At 35.6% G+C, this 19,350-nt stretch overlaps 1 protein-coding gene across 1 annotated transcript in view; it reads left to right on the top strand.

Moving 5' to 3' along the window:
* Nucleotides 1-19,350, top strand: part of LOC108974042 (cGMP-specific 3',5'-cyclic phosphodiesterase) — a 97,961-nt gene that overhangs the window by 1,131 nt on the left and 77,480 nt on the right. The gene's annotated exons all lie outside the window — the stretch shown is intronic.

Genomic DNA, 19,350 nt, shown 5'->3' with positions numbered 1-19,350 from the left:
TATCACAATACACCATAGGGGGATTCTCTTGCTCTTGCAAGATTGCGGATTGCAAAAATCCTATACCGAAATATACAAGGGCACGGGAACACCCATTGCAGAATCTAGTAATACATGAACGGCTGTTATTCATGGTTATTGTGAATTGGCGCACCATCTGTATTCATTCTTAAAAAAAATCTGAAAGAAATATTTATAATTTAAATAGAAATTATAAAATCTATTTAAAATTTACATTTCTCAACAATATGTATTTAAATGTGGGTTTTGGTCTGACATATTTTACAGCTCTTGCAAATATTTTTCTGCGTGTGTTTGTTGTTGTGCCGTGTATTAGGTGGAAAAATCTGCAATTCTTGCACCGTGCAATGGTTTCGCACGGGGAAGAGAATACCCTTCATGTACTACCGTTATCAAATTGAAAGGTGAATTTTTAATTTATACTACGCGTGTTTTTCGAACTGGTAATTTTTTTCTGAAAGTTGGTAGGACTGTTGATGAATTTCACGACAAAATATCAATAGTACTTGGGTAATGGGTCATTTTGTGAGGCTCTAAAAGCGAATTTCTAGATTTTTACTATGTCTGAATTTATTGAAGGGTCCGATGGCCATCACGACGAAAGATTGTTCCAAGTGCTATGATAACTGGAAAATTCGTTGGCATAAGTGTATTGCAGCGGGGGCGGACTACTTTGAAGGAGATGAAATTTACCAATCAATTTGATCGCAGTCGTATTAAGTTTCATTCGGATATCTGAAAAACTGATAAAAAAAAATTTATGATCTCTAAAAAACTTCGCAAAAATACCAAAATTCTTTGGCTCAAAACTGGTTTTTGACCTATAGCCTCTTCGGCAACGTTACTCAGAATGGTCCATAGAACATTTCCAGCATACGCGACTTTCCCGTTTTCCCGTGGTTCTCTGGTCTAGTTGCTGGTACTATATAAAACAAAAAGTTCGATGTATACTCTCTGTCAGAAATTTCGAAATCAATTATGTTTTAGCTGCCCAATTGACGCTCTTCTCAGTTCATATCATCGGCATTTCAGTAGGAACCTTAAACATGATACAATAATGTTGCGTCGACGAGACCACTTTTGCTCAGTTATTTCAATTAAGATTATCATTTAATATTCCTTTCGATAAAAAACGATAAATTATAACTCCGAATTAATCAGCTTTAATTATATATGATATATTGTAGTACCTCTTTGTGTTGCTGCGCTTCGAAAGAATAATTGACCTTTTCTGTTTCCATTTTGTACGAGTAATAAATAAATCAAATTTCGTCACAACTCGGCTGCCCTGTTATTCAAATTGTAATTAACTTCCAAGTGATTTCGTAACACTTCCCACTCTCTCGCACATACTCCCTTATGACTTGCCATTATTATTAATTTACTTCTTTATTTTGTAACACTAAAATACGCGCGCTCCATTTCTCCATTTACGTTATCCTGAGTACTTATGTCCTTTGCTGCTTAGCATTTTAACCGCGCAAGCTTCATGATTTCTCGTTCTCGTCGCTTTTTTCGCGTTAGCTCACCATTTTAACGTTACGGAACGTTACGAAACTTTGCTTCATTTCTCCATTTTCTACCTTTTATGTTTTACTATTCACTTTTGTTTGTCTGATAGTTACAGTTTAGCATTTTGGTATGCCACCACTAGGCGGGCACGGACTTATACGTAGCATGCGGTATTCTATTTATTTACACGCAAAATGCAAAAATTTCAGTGGTCCGCAAATTGTTGGAGAACCAAACTGAAAACTTTTAAGAGATATAGGTAAATACATACATATGTGTACTCGAAGAAAGAAAAGTAGGACAGTTTTACCGATTTATCCATGTGGTTAATTTTTTTTTATATCCAGGATAGGGTATATTAAGTTTGCCACTAGTTTGTACCACCCAAAAGAAACTTTGGAAATAATAAAAAGTAAGATAACATTAAGCCGAATCCGCCTTTCTGTCCGTCTGTATATACCCAAACTGGACCTACATTTCTTGTTATATCGATGTAAAAGCTTGCAGACGTCATTTTCTCTCCATGAAACACACGCTCATTTCTCGGAACCGCTGATATTTCACCACTGTAGGATATAACTGAAGAAGAAGAAGGATGTAACTCTCATACAAACAAATCTATCAAAATCAAGACTTTGTATGGAAAACTTTTTTATGTGACAAAACGCGAAATTCGACATGAAGTATTCTCCTAAAACCATGTTACTAACTCTAAGATAAGACCACTATAGCACTTAACTTCCATACAAACTGAAGGATTCATATCAAGATAATGGTCTTCATAAAATATCTTATATCTAATTAAGTAACAATCATTGTTTATGTTAAACAAAGTCGCCAAAAAAGCAACCAAAACGTTATTATACGAAGTTAATTTTTTATTGCTTCTGAAGGACTTGGAGCCTCTGCCGATAACTTAGTAAAATAAATTTAATGCAGGTAACAACACAGCCTTTAAGATTAAAGTCAAATTAATTGTAAAACACTGTTAGAAAGTCCTCTTCGTCCAATTTCAAACCCTCTTTCCATATGAAGAGTGATTAATTTCGAAGTTCCCTATTATTTTAAAGAAAAAATACAGAAAGTTTTTTTCTTGTCATTAATTTTTTTAGGTTTACATCTTACCCTCCAAAATTACGAGCTTCAATTTCAGTCATCAAATAGTCGGTTTTCACGGCGGTTACGATTTTACCGGAATTATTTGTGAAGAAAAATGGCCCGACGAATCCATCTTCTTCGTCCCAAATGCAGCCATTTTGCTTGTTTACCTACCCATTGAGCCAGAAATGGCCGCCATCGCTAAACGAAATTTGACTCGAAAACTTTAGGAACTTTTCAAGAGTCCATAGAGTGAAGCCATGTCGCTTGGGAAGGTCGAGCGGCCTTAGTTCTTGCACAAACAGTATTTTGTATGGCTTCAATTTAAGATCTTGACGTAAAATGCACCAAGGCGTTCCATACATCAAGCCGAGTTGTTCAGGCGTATGTCTTTCCATGAAATACTAAACATTCGTGAACAAAAATAACATGACAACTTGGCACGACTCACGTGTGATCTGCCAAAAGAAAGGTCATTAAAAAATGGATCAACTTTTGTTGTCATTTGGAACATTTTGAGTTGCAAAAACCAAAATTTTGAGAATGTGGCAATTCTATATTATATCCCAATATAGTACATTAAGTACGATGCAATTGATTTAGTGATGTTCTAATTTTTTTAACCGGTCTGGTAGGGTTTCTTGAGATAGGTCTTAGCGTCGCCGTATTTTCCAATCTGATTTAAATTCCTGACCTCCGAGTGACTAAGTCAAACCAACACTATTTTTATAAAATCTTGACATTGGCCACAGATAGTAAATTGGGTATACTAAAAATATGAGTACATGTATATCAACATCATGTAATTTAGAGTTAAAATTTCATATAGCCCCCGAGCACCCAATATAGTTGATTCTTTATATCCTACATATCGGTTATGTCTCAATAAAATGATACAATAATGTAAGGCTTAGAGAAAAATTTCATCACTTTTGTTGGTCCTTCAATGGTTTTTTTCTCCGCGGCATAAGGGAACCATTTTACTAATAAAATAAGAAGGAATAATTAAAATATTTGCCCCTTCATCTTAAAATTTTTCAATCTGCCCATTCCACAACATACTTCTTCTTCTTCATCATAATTGGCGTAGACACCGCATACGCCATTATAGCCGAGTTAACAACAGTGCGACAGTCGTTTCTCCTTTTCGCTACGTGGCGCCAATTGGATATTCCAAGCGTAGCCAGGTTCTTCTCCACCTGATCCTTCCAATGGAGTGGAGGTCTTCCTCTTCCCCTGCTTCCCCCKGCGGGTACAGCGTCGAATACTTTCAGAGCTGGAGGGTTTTCGTCCATTCGGCCAACGTGAGATAGTCAGCGTAGCCGCTGTCTTTTAATTCGCTGTCTGAAATTCGTCATATATCTCATACAGCTCATCGTTCCATCGAATGCGATATTCGTCGTTGCCACCGCTCATAACGTCGACTCATCAGATGTTGTCATCGTCCATGCCTCTGCACMATATAGCAGGACGGGAATAATGAGTGACTTATAGAGTTTGGTTTTTGTTCGTCGTGAGAGGACTTTACTTCTCAATTGAATACGCAGTCCGAAGTAGAACCTGTTGGCAAGAGTTATCCTGCGCTGGATTTCGATGATATCAATATCATCGGCATACGCCAGCAGTTGTACACTCTTATAAAAGATCTATTTAGGCAACTCTTTTTCGTGCTGTCGAAAGCAGCTTTGAAACCGACGAAGAGGTGGTGTGTGTCGATTCTCCTTTCACGGGACTTTTCCAAGATTTGGCGCATGGTGAATATCTGGTCGGTTGTTGATTTACCAGGTATAAAGCCACACTGATAAGGTCCAATCAGTTTGTTGACGGTGAGCTTTAATCTTTCACACAATACGCTCGATAGAACCTTATATACAATGTTGAGGAGGCTTACCCCACGGTAGCTGGCGCAGATTGTGGGGTCTCCGTTTTTGTGGATTGGGCATAGCACACTTAAATTCCAATCGCTGGAAGTTGAAGCATGCCCAGTTCTTCGCCGCCGTGTTTGAATAGCTCGGTAGGCAATCCATTGGCCCCCCCTGCTTTGTTCTTCTTCAGGCGGGTAATTGCTATTCGAACTTCTTCCTGGTCGGGCAATAGAACATCTGCTCCGTTTTAATCGATTGGGGAATCGGGTTCACCTTCTCCTGGCGTTGTACGTTCACTGCCATTCATCAGGCTGGAGAAGTGTTCCCTCCATAATTTAAGTATGCTCTGGGCAGCCGTGACTAGATCACCTTTGGGGGTTCTACAAGAGTATGCTCCGGTCTTGAATTTTCCTGCATTATCCCTGTCGGCCAGCTTATCAAGCTCTTCGTACTCACGCATTTCGGCCTCTTTCTTTTTCTGTCTGAAAATGAGTCTCGCTTCCCTCTTCAACTCTCGGTATCTAATCCATCCCGCAGCCTGTTTTCTCTCCACAACATTATTTTATTTAATTCTGCATCTTCTAAGTTTTTCATTATAAATGTCTTTGTTCGAAAGCAACTTTTAATTCTGGCACTTGTGTGCGAATATAAAAGAAGACAATACCAAATTCGACGACATATTTTGTATAATTTTATTGAAATTGAAATAATTCGCTTAATATCAGAATCCATGACCCCATTCATATTCTTTCAACACACTATTATATTTGTCAAGCATTGGTGAGAGCGGATTGTGTGCTGTGGAGAGACGCAACAATTAGTGTATTGAAAATAGTATTTATAAATTTATGAAAATGTGTGAAAAGCAAAAAGTGTTCATTGTACTCTTAAAAACCGTTGCCACAAAAGTCAACGGTGTTAATTTGTGGAATTGTTTAATACTTTAATTGCTAGTTTATGGTCATCAGAGTTTTAACTATTATCAGATTTATTTTCACAGACAAAAAAAAAATATACCGGTAAAAATTAAAATAGGAATTTCCAGAAAGGATGTTATTGTTATGTCCCAAGTAATTGAAATAGAGGTACTAAACCTGAAATTATTGAATATATATTTTCGTTTAAAGCTTTATACTATACTGTTTTTATTAATAGTTAATAAATCCTTTAAAATGATAATATTATTCATATGGAGCAGTTGATGTACGAAGTCAGTAGCTATACGCAATATAAAATAGTGCTACAGTAGCCCCTGACTGTTAGACCTGTTGGATATCGTTCGCCCAGGCGAACAGTATCCAACCAGGAGATTTTTTGGGAAGATAATATTGAGCGGCATTATTAAGGCTTTTTCGAGCCACAGACACTTATGGTATACCATTTCTGGTTATTTTAAACTTAATCTATCAAATCAAATCTCACTCAAACGAATCTACAGGCACTGAGATTTGTCATATTCAGGATCTATTGTTTTGAATTCAAAAGTCCTTACTTTAATCGGACACATAATATTTTTAACAAGAGAAAACTTCTATTCGATTATTGGTTGAATACTGTAATAAAGCTGAAAGTTCTCAGCCAGATTTTCAGAGTCTTTTGGCATTCAGAACATACTTAAGTGAAGAAAATGAGAGTTTAGCTCACTGAAAGCCTTGGTATGGACTTGCATTTCTTAGAAATGAATACTGAAAGCCTAATTGCCTAAAACTTAGCTGTGCTTATTTGGTTTTTGGTGATTACTTAGAAATTCTTCTCATATTTCAGTTAGCACTGCAGTCTGAAATTTATTGTATTTTGATTCAACGGAATGAAGTAAAGGGATCTCTAAAAGCTATATTTGCATTACGTTAAAATTTGACATACATAACCATTTTTCTGGAGTCTTGACCACGACTAAGGGATTGCTATCGTACTTTAGTTCATCCTCGTAGAAATTTCATCAAGTGGAGGTTCAATACTATCATTGCAGTTTGTAACGCCCTTCGCGTGTGCACTTTTAAAATTTCAAAGCCAATTTATTTGCTTACAAAAAACAAACTATTTTCGTAACCACACGCACCGGGGAATGAATGCTCTTATTTATCTGGCTATGTTATTAAAACTTGTGAAGTGCCCAAGTTGGTGTTATTATATGTTCATTGCTATGAGTATATTGGTTGCACGTGTGTGTTAGTTGAATGGCGAAAACGTGTGGCTTAGAAAAACTGTAGTCACAGTCGTAAACAGTTGATGGGATTCTAAAAGGTTGCATAACCTTGAAAATAATAAAAGTGGAAATCAAACTGAATACATATTTACGCATGTGCTAATATAAGTTTCCATTCAGCCCAACTTTTGTAAGCCCAAATATCTGTAGCATTGAGGAAATACCTTTATGATTTCCTCCCAACCCTTTAAGTTGATTTAATATGCTCCCCTTCGTTGGCGACACGAATTTGCTCATTTATGTGAGCAAATGTATATACCTATCTACTTGTATATTATAAATACGCCCTCCAAATTAATTGAAATAAATGTATAGGGAGCCTCCTGCAACCAAGAAAAAGGAAAAGCTCTTTAAGTAACACACTCAAGTAGGCGTAAAAAAACAAGCGTGGTACCATTCATATGCGTAAAGGATTAAGGATTAAGCCTGGTGTTAAACAAAATAAAAAGCATTTATGTAGACACAGTATTTCTTGATCTATCCTTGTTCACATTAAGGATGCGGCCCTCCAGAGCTCTCATTTGTCTGGCTGCAGCAACAACAGTATGCCCAAAACTAAAGCATTTATGAGGAAATATCAAAGTTTATTATTAAATAATTAAAGTAATCAAATACGCACTGCATTTAAAAAGTATTTATATATTTGGTAGATGTTCCCAGGTTTATATGACTGTTCAGATTTTATTTACTTCCCAGCTTTCATCATTTTTTGAAATTAAGCACTTTAACAACACCTTGTTTTTATGGTACACACTAGTAACCGTTTAGTTAATACGGTATTCAGCTCGTAAGGTAGTTCGTTTAAGGCAGTTAATTCAAGTAAAGAACGTGTGATCTAAGCAGAGGTGCTTTTATCGGTAGTCTTTTTGTCAGATCATGAGTGATTCGTGCCAATCTGTCATTTTATTTTTATTCATTAGCGTTTGGCATTTCAACATGGACAGACTTAAGCCTGAACAACGTTAAAAGTTGTTCAACTTTATTACGAAAACTCACGTTCTGTAAGAACGTATTTCGCGTGCTTTTCATCGTTCAACTTATCATCAACATAATCGTCCTACTGAGCGTACAATTCGCAACACCAAAATCCATCTTGAGACCCAGCACACATTATTGGATAAAATTCGACCGAATAGACCACGTCCAACACGCAGTGAAGAAAATATAGCAGCCATAGCTGAGAGTGTATGAAGACCGTGGAGAGTCGATTCCACGCTGTTCGCAGCAACTCTATGGGCTCTAGACGTTTTCGAGCCAAATTTTGTTCAGTGATGAGGCCCATTTCTGGCTCAATGGCAAAAATGCCGCATTTGAGTCGAAGAGCAATCCGAAGAGATTCCAGAGCTGCCATTTTAACCAGCAAAAACAGCGGTTTGGTGTAATTTGTGGGCCGGTGGAATCATTGGAATCAATGAATTTATTCAGAGAACACTTCGGTATCAGCTAATTTCATGTCTTGGTCCGGTCTATTAGCCACTAACATCGCAACGTTAGACTTTTTTCTTTGAAAATATGTAAAGTCTAAAGTCTATGTGGATAATCCAGCTCCGATTTAGCACTTGGAGCAAAACATTACGTATTTCATTCACCAGGTACCAGTCGAAATGCTCGAACAGGTCATCGAAAATTGGACTCAACGGATGGACCATGTGAGATGTAGCCGATGTCAACGTTTGACAGTCTCACTTCCATATAACGATTATATTGTTTCCCAACCATCTACTTAATTTGAAAAACGACATCTGTGGCACCAAGTGAGTTATTTCAAAGTGTGTGAATAAGATACTGTTACATCTCCCTTTTGGAAACATTACCTAAATTTTGATCAGGTTTGAAAGGAGACTTCTATGAGTATCGCGGTTAATGAATCTGATAGTTGATGGATAAATGAATAATAAAAAAATTAAAGCTCAAGTGAAACGAATTGGTAAAAGATAAAAATGTTGTAAGCCATACTAGAAGTGCAAAAAGATTACAGGTTTTTTGTGGTTTATCCATTTTTTGCTTATTTGGTCTCTGCCGTAGGGCCAATAGGAAATAGACTGCACCTCTCAATTCATGCTACTCAACTAAATAGATTCTTGTTGAATTCAGCTGAAGATGGCTTCAGCACTTACAATAAGCTTATAGATTACGATTACACGTCAAAGAGATTACTAAGTTTTAAAGCTATATTAACAAATTTTTATTTACTCCATCTTATGGCTATGTAAATGTGTACACGCATATCCAACATTCTGTGAGCAGTTAAGCCAAAAGTTATGCAACAAATAGCCGCTATCATTTTGTAAGCAATTTTTGATGGCAAGTTCTAAATTTTCCCTTTCCCAAAAGCGATTCCGTGAAAGTTTGGTCATGCTGACTTCCTCACTTAATGTTATCTGCATCTGAAATTTGTCTACGATGATTTTATTTAAATTCATTGTCAGTTCCCTTTGCTTTGTGCTCTTTTGCTAATGCGGCTACTGCTTCTACGGCGTCCTCGTATTATTGATTCTTTTCTTTTCGCCGTAAAGCCTTTGTTTCTTAACTTTTGCCCTATCTGTTCTTCCTCCTTTCGTTTGCGCACATAGTTTCTCATATATGTGAGCGACTGTTTGTTCGTTCCGCTCGATTTCATATTACTTTTTATTCGTCCCTTGTCGCATAGCAACGCTTTTGTTATTTTTTTACGACAGTTTTTGGCGGTATCCCGGTAAGTGTTAACATCGCTGGCATTTCGAATTCTAATGGCTACGGTCCTTTCGTACGTAAGCAACCCAGTTTTTCACACAAACTGGGCTAATTTCCTTGGATTAAATTTTTTATAGTAGCGTGTAAGAGTTATGTAAGAGCTTTTTGTGTGTTTATTTGCTCTCGACACGAAAAAGTTGTTGCAGTACATATTTGTTCAGCCCAACGGAAGCGCTCATCCGCCCAGACTGTCGCGCATGTAAGTAAGCATTTTGCTCTTCGCATTTCTTGCATTCGAAATAATTGTGCGTTTGCCCAAATTAAAGTTGTTAAATTTTTCGTATTTTTCTCTTTTCTCCTCTCCTTTTTCCTTCATTCTTTTAGTTTTATTTCAGTGCTGCTATCCTTAGCAACTATATTATACGCACCTATGAAGTTGTATAGACTGTGAGGCATAATCTCGCCACTTTAACGTCTGGAATCACACTCACATACCCACACATGTACACATACATATATATATACAAATATATGGTTTCATGAGCATGCGATCGTAAGTTGACTTTTGGTCGCTCGCTATTTTTACTTGCCATCGCTGTTGGAAGCCAATATGTCCTTTAAAGTTGTTTACCTTAACTTGCGAACGCGTATTTAGTTTCGCTTTTTGTTGTGATTGTTGCCGGGTTAAGTGAAATGCACAAATTTGGGTCGAATAGTTTGCTACTCGACGTCCTTCGGTGTGCTGTGGTGCTTAAAAAATTCGATTTGGCTTTGAAGAAGAAGCCTTTTTACTGACGCACCAGCCTTTTCTTCTTTGGCGCAAATTCAAGATACCAAGTGCCAATGCGCAAAGGACCATAAATCTTCTGTAAGACTTTTCTTTCGAATACTCCTGATGCCGCCTCATCGGATGATATCATTGTCCATGTCTCCGCACCATATAATAGGACGGGAATGATGTGGAACTTGTAGAGTTTGTTATTTGTTTGTCGAGAGAGGACTTCATTTTACAATTGCCAATTCAGTCCGAAGTAGCACCTGTTGGCAAGAGTGATTTTGCTTTGGATTTCAAGACAGATATTGTTGTTGCTGCTGAAACTGGTTTCAAGATATTCGAAATTATGTACGACGAAAGTTTTGACTATCAACAGTGACGTGCGACAAAGGATTACCATCTTATACCATCTCGGTGCTAAAATTTAATGCCTTGGCGTATGTACATAGTTATTGATTTATCGCGCTTTTAGTAGTTTATAACAGGACAAATAACCAAGAGGAGGGAAATGGCTCAACTTTACCTGAAGCATCGCTTCGACTTCTGTGGAAGTGGAAAAGAGAAAATCTATTGTCTTTTATGATCGTTGATAAGTAATACTTTATTAAGCGCATCAAAATAGGCATTTCATTCTGAGTTTGCTTATTTATAATGGCGCTATAATTAACACTATAAGGGTTAAATCGTGGTGTTTTGGACCTTTAAATTAACTTTAAGAAAAGCCAAATATTATTGGCAGTATCAAAAGTATATACATATGTAATGCAGTCAGAAGTACGTTTTCGCGAGAAACGCCAGAATTAAAGGGAAATTTTCGTACAGTCTACCCAGTTTGAAAAATTTCCGTTTCAAGAACGAATTTCCGTTTCGGCGAACAAAAATTTGTTTAATCAGAACTTTGGAAAATTAATTCAATAGAATTTGGTCATTTCCTTTCGTGAAATTTTTAATCACCCTAAAAACTGAAGCACCATGGACATAGTTGAGTGTACGAGTATATTGTCAACCCCCCTTAAGTAGAAAAGTGCACCGGTGGCATCCTAAATCCAACAAGTAAATGAGCTGGGCGTCCAATATTTGCGGTTAAAGTCACACCATTATTATGGCTTGAACTGGCGTGTTATTTTAGCGTTGAGTCTCTTTTCGTTTCTCTGCTACGTAAACGCTCCAACACTCCAACTAGTGGAAGCTTAATGAAATCATCGCTATACGAAAACGAACGAAATCCAAATTAATCCTTTCGTTTTCATTAAAATAATGGCGCTATTGAAGCAAACGGTGGGTGCTCCCAAACCAGAAGACAATGGTGTGAGCGGCGTGGCTGTGGGCGCGTCCGGCCAACGAGGTGGGTTGTTGCGATAACGTAGAACCCATTAAGCGCATTGAGATGGTGACATACCACTATTAACTCTTATTTGAGTGTTGTCGTTGTTGTGATTAATTAAATTATACGCTGAGGGGGCCATCGCGAGTAAATGGAGACCGACTGGCGAGCGGAAAGCAGCGCAACATGACAGCTTCCTTGACTTGCCATTTTATGCAAGGTTTGCGTCTTTGTTTTCAGCTCAGTTTTTTTCCGCCTTGTTGGCGTTTCGAGTAAATGCAAATTTCGAATTGCTTTTTAAATTATACCAATTATTGCTACTTTATTCCCATTTATTTTATTTTTCGGGGTTTAAAGTGGTTTTTGGAAGCTATGAGGAATATTATTGCTGTGCAGCCAAGTGGAAAGAAAGGAAATAACTTCCATAATCAGCGGAAATGAAGTTATGGATGAATGATTTTTGAAAGGGAAAATATCCTGCTTCCGCTTTATAGATCGAAAAGCTGCAGAAGTTTTAATGGAATTCCTTCCCATGTCTTAATGCACTACATTATATTTGGAATCATTTTGTATTGACGTATCCATATCCGTGGCATATACTCTAATATCGGTATCTGCCAGAATACCAAAATGAGACTCCTGACTAACAGAATCACCAAATTACGATTGTGACTATTAGAGACATGAGACAATGGTCTCAAGCAGAATACCGATATAAGTGTGGTATTATAAAATTGTCTCATCTAATATTGTAGACTTATCTGTCCACAATATACTTCACAGGCATCCATTAACCAATATGTGGGTTGTGGAATTCCTAGTGTCTCTTTCTTAGTGTGTGTGTGCTATTATTTTCAAGTTGCTTGACGCAAGTGGTTATTAAGTTTGCCACAAACTTTGTAACACTTTGAAAGATACGTCGAAGACCCTATAAAAGTATATATATATAATAGATCAGTGTGAAGAGCTGAGCCAGTTTAACTATGTCCGAGTGTTCGACTGCCAAATTGTATATGTGAAATTTCGCACGTAACTCCTCATTTGTTGTAACCATCGATATCAGAATACTATTAACCGATCAAAATCAAGCCCTTGTACATATGTAAAACTTTTATTTGTGAATGGTATTTTAGTCTTGGTGAACAGGAAGTTAAAGCGTTTTCTTATTTTAAAGAAATTAAAGCAGCAGTCTGGAATTATGTACAATGGTAAGAGACCTCAAAGGCACCTTAATTATATTTAAGCTTCCTACACAACTTAGCGGTAATAAATAACTCGAATATAGCTCCTTAATGCACACACCTCTGAGAAAGTTATGTGCATGTCTGTGTATTTCTCTATCCTTCTTGGCATTACTGTTCGGTTACTTTGCTTACTTTTGACGTTTTAACGTCAGTTTTTAATTTGCTTATATTATATAATTTATTAGCACTGCATACATGTGTGTTTGTGTATTATTGAGACACATATATTTAGATATTGCCTTTTTATTTTCGACGATATTATATCTATACCCCATCAATGCAAAAAAAATTCATCTCATTTTATCAAATTTTCTGGTAACATTACTTCGCATTATATTGTTCCGACGCCACATATAACTCCTATTATATATATTTATATATATAATTTTATTTATATTATATATATATAAATGTAATTTTAACAAGAAAATCAACACTTTTTGGTTAATTTGCTTAACACATAGTGCCCACATCTCATTACTTAGCTAAACAATGACTTTTACGTATGTAATACATGTGTGGTTATTCCACTATAATTTCAATTATATATAATTAATAATTTCAATTAATTGTACATATGAATTTTTTCATTTTTATATATCGCACAGCGTAACAAAATAATTCATTTTGGAAGAAATATACTCTTGAAACACATTTGTACTGACAATCCGTACTTAAGTACGATGGAATGAAATCAAACTTATAGATTTGTTTGCTCTTTAATACAATTGCACATACATATTTCATTAAAGGGCATTGTTCAAAACGTGAATACTCACCAGCATTCCTAAATATACATCTACTGAGTGGACTATATATTAACAATATGAAAAAATTCGCAAAATGTTGATAACACCGGTCAACAGTATAAATCAACTCAATAAAATTTCATAAAAATCAATCTTTTATTTAAGACTCATTCTTACAATAAATATTTTGAAATACCATAGTTTCCTAATTTGAAAAAAGAACAGTTTTCCCTTCCTGCGATGTTCCGCAGGTATTTCTCTTATTAATCCTTCAATATGGTCTCCCATCAAGCTTTCAATATAAGAACCCTGGTAACGTCCAACAAAGCGTTCTCCATGTTCTAATTAATAGGTTTTCCAATAGGGCTAAAATGACTTATTATCGATTCGGCTATTTTTAATAGGTATAGTATATTTTTTTGGCCCCAATCGAAAGAAGTTGATCTTGTGAATATCTATATCCAATAAGCCGGGGCTACATTCAACACAGCACAGCACGTGAAACCGAATTATGGAGATTCGATTATTTCAAGAAATTGTGCCCATTGAATGTCTTTAGCAATAAACCAGACTCTTTTCAAGCTTTACAAGACTCAACTTGACTTAGTGGAAAAAATACTCGAAAACTGAGTTCATGGAATTTGTTCCTGGAAAAGAAGTCGGTGAGACCATTTGAATGATATTACTATCAGAACTTAATTGTAACGATTGTGCTTCACTTTAAATAAAACACATTTGAATTTCTTTAACAATTAGTGTGTTCTTTTATAGAAATTATATAATTCTTATTTATAAACAGCCTAATGGGTTTCCAAAAAATCATTCACTACTGCCTTAAAACTGTTCTAGGCTTTTTTCTCCTAATTTCCAAGTTACTTCTTGAAGAATACGTATTATAATTCAACATTTTTTTCTATATTTAATTTTTTGATTTAAATACTTTAAAAGCGTTTATTTCAGTTTTAAAATATAATTATTTCCAAGCTTGATGTGGTTGAATGGATACGTTAGTAAAGAAACTTGTCGCATTAGAAGCGATGATAATCCACAAGCCATTGTTGAGACGCTGATATATCCTCATATAGTCACTGTTTGGTGTATCTTATTATTCCTATTTCTTCATAAATAAAGTCGGTCGTAATGTTGCTGCCAATGGGAAACGCTATATTGTCATGAGTAATGACTTTATCGTCCCTTAGTGGGAGGATGTTGATGTGGGCAACCTTTGGCTCCAAAGAAAGGTCTGGTGAGCGCATTATATCGCGTCGTGGGTACGTGACGTGTTCTCGAAGATCGAGTATTTTAACAGCGCTGGCACGTAAGCCCCATATCATTGTAGCAGATTCGGTATATAATCAAAAAACACATGTAGTAGTATTAAATAAAAAACGTTGAAAATAACTTATTTTCATATAATAACACATCAAATTATTACAGATACGAGGAAAAAATGAAATATAGTTGAAGATGAAACTACTTTTTGAGAATTTTCATTAAAAGTGAGCTTCAGCAGCTTCTGCTTAGATAAAATTAATGGAAACCAAAAATAACTTTCATTCACAAAGTTTGTTTCTTCCAAAAAATATTTTTAAGGCAACCCAACGTCTCTTCGCAGCGAATTAAAATTAATATGCTTTATTGCGACTTTCAACCCTGAAAATGCTTCATTTCAGATATACCCTCAAATGTAGCCATTTAGGAGAGGAATGTAGGGGTTTCTGATGTAGTAGCGCCACAGTCGTGCATGTGATTTATGCAGATAAATTGTTAATGTTTACATTTACTCAAGTGTTGTTGCCATTTTTGCTGTTGCAGCAGACAGACTCTTGAGCACAAATATAAGTAGAACGTCTTTCAACTTACATACAAACAAATACATTTGCAAAATGAGCTATGTGGCAAGTGAGGGGGCAACATAAGTACAATGCATACATAAATTTTTTGTGATTTTGTTGTTGTGCTTGCGTGTTGTATTGTATTAGCCCCATTGTTCTCTGTCGTCTTACTGAGTCTGCCTCGCAGTCTGCCTTCTCCGCCCAGCATAGACAAAATCTATCTTCTTGAAGGTGGCAACGTTTCACTCCTTCGAATAAACTGCTCGTAGATGTGCAAAGCCAAATACACTTTCCCGAGATGCAGGAATTTTAAGTATGCTTAGGGATTATTTTGAAAATTTATACTTAGACATAACTGTGTAATAAATATGTTACAGATTATATACTGGTAAACAAATTTAATATTCATGAATTTGCTTAATTAAAAATTGAAGCTTTAATATTCTGAACTTTTAAATTTTATTTTCATTTCTAATAGTATGCATAATACATTGGAAAACATTATTCTTTAATATATATATGTACATATATAGTGGCTATAACTTAAGGTCGGTTCGGCCTGTGCCGAATACAAAACTGCGCCAGAACCCTCTATCATTTCACGCCTTTTACACTTTCTAAAGCAGACAGCGGTTTTGCACTTGGTCCTTCCAAAGAATGTGCGCCCTTGCTTCTGTTGTCCACCCATGGGGCATCATCTTCCATGCATAGCCTAACCAGCTGACTCGATGCATTTTTATATGCTTAAATATATCCATGTCACTGTAGAGGTCATACTGTTCGTAGCTCCTATTAACGGTGACGTAGTTCCCAAGAGGCGAAGAATCTTTGTGTCTGGCGTCTGACAGCGGAAGCTGAAATTTGTATGCTTCTTATATGTAATATGACGTAGTGAATCCTAATTAATAAGAAACTCAATTTCGAGGTGTGAGTAGGTAAGCGACGATATGTTTTTGTCATTTTTATCACCGTTTGTTATATTTTTATATTTTTCAAAACAAAACTTACATTAGTCTTTTTTGAATTGTGAGCACAAATATATATTGATCTGATACAACAAGGTCTATGTAGACCAGTATAATAAATAATCATGTGATTTGTGCTAAATTATTGCAACATTGTTTTGAGAGGTTTATTTTAACTAGAACACTACTACTACTTGAGAGGCATTAAACATTAAGTAGAGACAATGTTCACATTGTCCAATCTTTTGCCAAGATGACTTCTAGAAAACACCAAGGGTTCTTTAATAGTATTCTTGAAATAAGCAGCGCTTCTGTGGTTAAAAGAAGTCTCAAAAGAAACGACTACATGACAATTAAACCGTTCCTAATTTTGATATTTGTTTCCAATGAAGAGTGAGGTAGACGGAAACCGGCATGTCTTTACCGAACTTTACTTTTTGTCACTTAATTTCTCCCTCATTCGAAGTGTGCCTCTCGAAGCTCGAAGTAGATAAGCTTATGAATTAGTAAGGTAAACAGAAAAGCTTAAATTGAATATGTCACTCCGCTCCCGCTGATATAATTTAAAGTGTTTGCAATATAAATTTGAGTACTTACAAAAGTACAAGTTTTTAAGCTAAGTAAACATAAAACGCATGACAGGCCGACATAAGCTAATGTGGCTGTGTGTATCTATATTCATGTGTCATAATTATTAACTAAACCAATTCTGCAACTTCTAATGACACTGATAAACTGGCTGAGGTAAACACTTGAACACAGGCAAGCGCCGTTAATTCATCGAAGCGCAGGAATGTTCGAGCGTTTAGCATTCCATTGTACGCTAAATTCGAGTGGCTAACTCACTAAAGTGTATTCTCCGAAGAGGTGAGAAAAAACCGTCAACAAAAATTTCGTTTTAGCTACAATTACAAAAAGTGTATTTGCGTGCAAACTAAAAACTAAAAAATCGAATAAACAGCAATTAAGCACTGCATTTGTTGCAAACAACAAAAGCAAAACAGAGTTAGCTGCGTTTCACCATTTTCACACACAGTTTGTTTTACTCAAATTTGCATCGATAATCACAAAAACGATGTTTTTAACACGAAGCTTCAGTTTGTAGCAGTTATTACTGGACTGAAACTGAATTCCGTGTAAAAGTGATTGGCTGTGGCTGCAGAAATGATAATCGAAAAAATAGCCGAACACAACGAAACCTAAAAACTGAAAACCAGCAAGTGTTGCTGTGTGTACAAATTGCCGACAAATACGTCTAGTTCAAACTGTTTCAGCTTACGTCAATAGTTATAAGGTGGCCTAAGCGTGAGCGCGATTAAATATAAAATTCCAGGTTCGGCGTGTGGAAAAGCATCAGTCAGATTAGACATTACCTTTACTACTACTACTATTTTCCACGTCGAAATTATTATCAAAGAAAGTGGTGTCAGTCTGTTCGCATAACTGGTATATGCTTATTCGTTTTTCTACTCTCAACTTGTTAGTGAATGGAAGATGAGCATTGATATACATACATGGTAAGCGTTCAATTATGATGCCCTGCTTTGGTCTCAGTTTAATGTTCAGTTTTTGAAAAGTGGGTTGACTGCTACCTGACAGAGGTAGATTATAAAGATCAGTCATTGGATTATTATTGTTATCCAATTTAATAATTTAAAAAGAGAGAAGAGCGGAACCATGGTGATATAAAAAGTTTATAGCAAAGTGAGATGAAAAGCAGACATTATATTTTTGTGCCAGCAGATACTCAAGGATACAAAACTTTATTTCTTCGTGGTAAGTGGGTTTAACGAACCAGTCTACGTACGCATATGTGGACATAGTGTGAACAAAAAACTATTAATCGAAATACCCTTTTTTTTTTGATTTTCTAATTGCAATATAAACTAATATTGTGTAGATTCGCATGATTGGTGCAGAATTTAGTACTCTTAAATTTTAAATTTAATTTTTGTATTATTTGAAACGTCATAAGCATACATATTATAATACAGGGAAATATTCAGTTCGCCCCCTGATGGTTTTTTGAAAATATCTTTCTTTTGATTTTACCTTTGTTTTTTGAAAATATCTTTCTTTTGATTTTACCTTTGTTTGGGTCCCAGTATTAGAACTTGGATAAAATACCGATATAATTTAAATAATAACAATTACTAATAATTAATTCAGAAATCAAGTTTTAAGGAAACTTTTTAGCTTCGGTAAACATCAAGTTTTATTACAATTGTTGTACACGACTGGGTATTGGACTAAATCATTTTTTTTCGAGAGAATGCATAATTAAAAAACAAATAGTCCGACTTCAGCCCCTTCTACTTCCCTCATAACTCAACATTATATTCCTTCTGATTCTTGCACTTTGCAGTGAATCTTTCTAACTAAAATGGATAAAATTGGGTAAAAAGTTGACTCCGTATAACCAACAAATCGTATGCACCTGAAAGTATTTCCACAACTTTGATCCTGGCAAGGTGTTAGAGTAAGAGATATTCAGTTATACCCATAGCCGTTTCTTACGTTATTTTTTTTTATCAAAAATGAGTGTCTAAAATATAATATAAGCGCATTCACAAATTAAAAATCCCATTGAAAATAAAAGGTCTTTGATTTACTCACAGTCAATCTTACCATGAATGTCTGTATGCTTGGACTATGTGTATGTATGTACATATATTTGTTAGGGTGCGCGTTATCGCCCAAGTTGAGTTTGTGTTTGCAGCCGCCCCTGACAGTTCGGGTTTTACCTTAAATATTGAATCGTTATAAGTTTTCAATATTCAATTTAAACCGTGCCTAAATGATATTTCATTCATGTTTTTGAATATTTTGCTTTAGAAAGATTAACTTAGAAATTTGAAGAAATGGTTGATGTATATAATTTACCTCTATAAAATGATTTTTTCTGAAAATTATTAAATTAAAATGTATACGTGTCAAAAATATAGATCAAATGACCTGAGCATTTACATAAGTGATTTATGCATTTTGTGTTGCTCATACGACATGGTGTACTATATGAATACAGGCATTTGATGCATCAATTTAAGTGTGTATAAACTTTAAGACAATATTTGTGTACAACC

This window comes from Bactrocera latifrons, unplaced genomic scaffold (assembly GCF_001853355.1).
Source record: "Bactrocera latifrons isolate USDA-ARS-PBARC rearing strain unplaced genomic scaffold, ASM185335v1 scaffold_52, whole genome shotgun sequence".
NCBI classification, from domain to species: Eukaryota; Metazoa; Arthropoda; class Insecta; order Diptera; family Tephritidae; genus Bactrocera; species Bactrocera latifrons.
Note: the sequence above shows the minus strand (reverse complement) of the source record. Positions and strands in the feature narration are given on the sequence as shown.